The 3,527-nt window shown below is 30.8% G+C and overlaps 1 pseudogene; it reads right to left on the bottom strand.

Moving 5' to 3' along the window:
• Positions 1-2,080: 2,080 nt before the first annotated feature.
• On the bottom strand, positions 2,081-3,214 carry LOC106330351 (annotated as a pseudogene).
• Between the last annotated feature and the right edge of the window lie 313 nt (positions 3,215-3,527).

Below are 3,527 nucleotides of genomic sequence, written 5' to 3'. Positions count from 1 at the left end.
CTATGTCTTTAATTTATTAGTATTTTGTCTATTAAATTTTATTCTTAAAAGTTTTTTAGATTTAAACTTATTACATATTTTTAATGTATATATTTTTCAAATCTAATTTCTTTTTAATAGAATAGATTTCAAATGAAGTCTACTTAAAGTTAGGGTTGGTAGACTTCACTGGAAGTCTACTATCCTTGACTTTTAAGCATATTTCATTAGAAGTTTACTCAAATATGATTTTATTTTTTATCTTATTTTTCATAATTTTATCTTATTTTGCAGGTATTCTCTTCTAAAGTTTTCAAATCATCTTCCCAAAAATATAAGCTTTACATATATTCATTATAAAATATTTTTTTGTTTATAATGAACTAAATTTATAGATTCATACTTTATGTTTTTGCTTTGTTACAGGGATGACAAAAAAACTATTTTTGAAATATTTTCCAGAACAAAGTATTTTCAAATTATCTAAATGTACACTTTTAGATATGAAAACTTTCTGTTAGTGTAGACTTCAACTAAAGTCTACTAAACAATAACTTTACGTAGACTTAATAAAAAGTCTACTAAAATATGATTTAATTTTTTTATCTTATGTTTTTCTCATAACTTTATCTTATTTTGTAGGTACTCTTTTCCAAGACTTTATTTGAGGCATCAAGATTATTAAAAATCAAACACACTCAAGAATAATTTTTAATATATTGCTCTGCAATAATTTCTCATAGTAAAATATTAATTTTAAATATTTTTTAATGCATAATCTATAAACATTGTATTCATTTTTAGTTGTGTTTCACTTATGTGATATTATTATTTTTTTGTTAGATATCAATTTTTTCACAAGATCTAATCAACCAAACAAGTAAAACCACCATAAGCTAAAATAATAGCTAACACACATGTGAGAAGAAGAAAATATATACAAAATTCTCATAGACATACAAAACAGTCTACTATCTCGACACATATCTGAAAAATGATAAAAACCATGTAAATAGTTATTTTTTCTGGTGTAAAGCTCGTTTCCAACCTTCTCAACCGGCCAAACTCCAAATATGAACAAAAAGAACTGCCTTTAACGATTCACTAATAAAAAAACTCGAAAATATGGAGTTTGTGTTTATGAAAATGAAAGTTATGAGAGTTTTTTAGATGGAAATGTAGAGGAAATGAGAGGAGATGAAGATTTGTTGGTTTAGAATAAGAAAAAAGTGGTTGAAAATTGAATTCTAGAGCTTTAAGAGCTCAAAAATGGTGGTTCATGATGGTTGGAAAAATTGATGATAATGACATTATTGTAAATAAGAAGAAATGACGTGGGTGTATTTGGTTTTTTTGTGAATTTCGAAATTAATAAAAAATTAAATAATAATGGCAATTTTGTAATAATTCAAAAACATAGGAAAATATAGAAAATTCATTGATAAATAGTAATGACAAAAAAAAAAGTTAGTTTTGGGTTTGACTTGAAAAGATAGGTTAGTTTTGAAAAACTCCCCAAACATACATAAAACAACAGTGCAGTTGAAATTCTACTATCAATTAATAAATTTTTTAATTTTGGCATTACTAATTGATGGATTTTTTTTTGTATATATAATGGTAATATAAGATGATAGTATAACCGCCTTGCCCGAAAAAAAAACTTTAAAGAAAGGAAGAATCGGTGAAATAACCAAAAAGTTGTCCACCTTGACTATATAAAACAATAGTGGTGATATGTTTTCCTTGTCTGCAATATTCGTGTGAGCCAGATCAATGGTGATACACTAACACCACAAACACAAACAACTGTGCTAAATGTATTGTTGTCGATCGTGGTCAAGGATTAATATGATTCACATAAAGTAACAGAAAGATGGTTGTAGATATATATATATATATATATATGAAATTCGTTAATTTGTCATGTCACTGGAAATACCAAACAACATAGATCAAGTTATTTTACCAAAAAACACATAGACGAAGTTGAAAAAGGTTGTAAAAACTTAGGCAAACCAGAAAAATGTATAAAAGTTGCTAATAGAAAGCAAGAAAAAAGAAACTGGGGTTATCAGATAAATAACGCATAAATTACAAGTCACATGCTTTCCGCTTTCCTTTTGCGTCCCCTAAGAAATGTGCCTTGTCGGATTCTAGCCAAACTTGGAGGATAATTCATAAGAACTGCGGGAGATGATATGGATGTAGAACCGCCACCAAGATGTTCCTCCAATATGTGTTTATTTTCTCGCAAAATGTGTAAGTTGTTCCCGGTGTTCAAATACATTACAACTTTGTTCTGCTCGTCTGCCAAGAAACTTATCCCTATCGAAAGCATATCTTTATATGCATCAATGCCTATAACTGCTAGAGACTTATTCCATGATCCGGTACTAGTTGTCACCCATACTTGTAGTCCTAACAAAGACTCATCCGCACCCATTAAAACATTGGGAACATGAAAACCTAACAGACAAAGCTGCTCTTCTTTAACCACTGATAAAGCCAATATAAGTCTTGGAGAAGGATCAGGAAGAGGCAGACTTTGAAACGTCTCTTTTGAAAAATCAAAACTTAGTATGAATTCAACATGTAGCCCCACTATTTGCAAAGCAACCCAATACGTATTTCCCTTCACAGATATGCCACGATGATCTGCTGCTAAAAACCAATCAGTAGCCGTACCAAGAACTCTCCAACAATCAGAAGTGAAGTCATAGACCTCGTAAATATTCTTTTTTCCGATAAATTGACGATCCACCCTCAAGATTTTGTATTGCTTGCATGAGAATTTGTTGTCGAAACCAAGAGCAAAGTAGTCGGTATACTTGTATCTGTCTCTAGGTTTAATCCACTTGGTTTCACCTGAATAAGGATCCCAAACCACGAGTCTATCGTCCTTTGTGCTACATAGCAATAAGCCGTCGCAGTTAAAAACGTGACGTATATCGACTTGTGAAGAATTATAAAGTGGATCTTTAAGGTAGAATGGATGAGTTGCAACCTTAACAGATGGTTCATGGAGATTGATCCGTGAACCCTAGAGTTAATCAACGTGATACACAGAGACTCATCCTTTTGTTGCATTCGCAGAATGTTTCTTAACAAAGCTCTCAGAACTTAACATAACGTTCCATTGTTTTGATGTTGTTCTGAATCGTGCCAGAGGTGTATCCGGAACCTTGGAGAGTATGTTCTCTATCAAATCACTCGGAAGGCTTGTCAACTGCATAGAGTGATCTCGTGATTAAGTCAATGCGCAGATAAAAAAAAACCTAATATGTAATATGAGATCGAGAGGTGAAGAATGGTGGGAGGAGACAAAGAGAGATCCAAGGAAGAGCTTTTTTTTTTCGTTTACATCAGAAAGACCTAATTTTACACAATATATATATATATATAGGTTTCCTATTTTGAAAATTGACACAAGAAAGACAATTTAACTTATTTGCACCTAAATATCTGATAATGCAAATACAATATTGTTAGAGTTCCTAAAACAACAAGGATTTTAGGCAGTGGGTTAAAACACACAAAAAATATCT

The sequence above is a fragment of the Brassica oleracea genome, chromosome C3 (genome assembly GCF_000695525.1).
Source record: "Brassica oleracea var. oleracea cultivar TO1000 chromosome C3, BOL, whole genome shotgun sequence".
NCBI classification, from domain to species: Eukaryota; Viridiplantae; Streptophyta; class Magnoliopsida; order Brassicales; family Brassicaceae; genus Brassica; species Brassica oleracea.
This window is presented reverse-complemented; position numbering and strand designations above follow the sequence as displayed.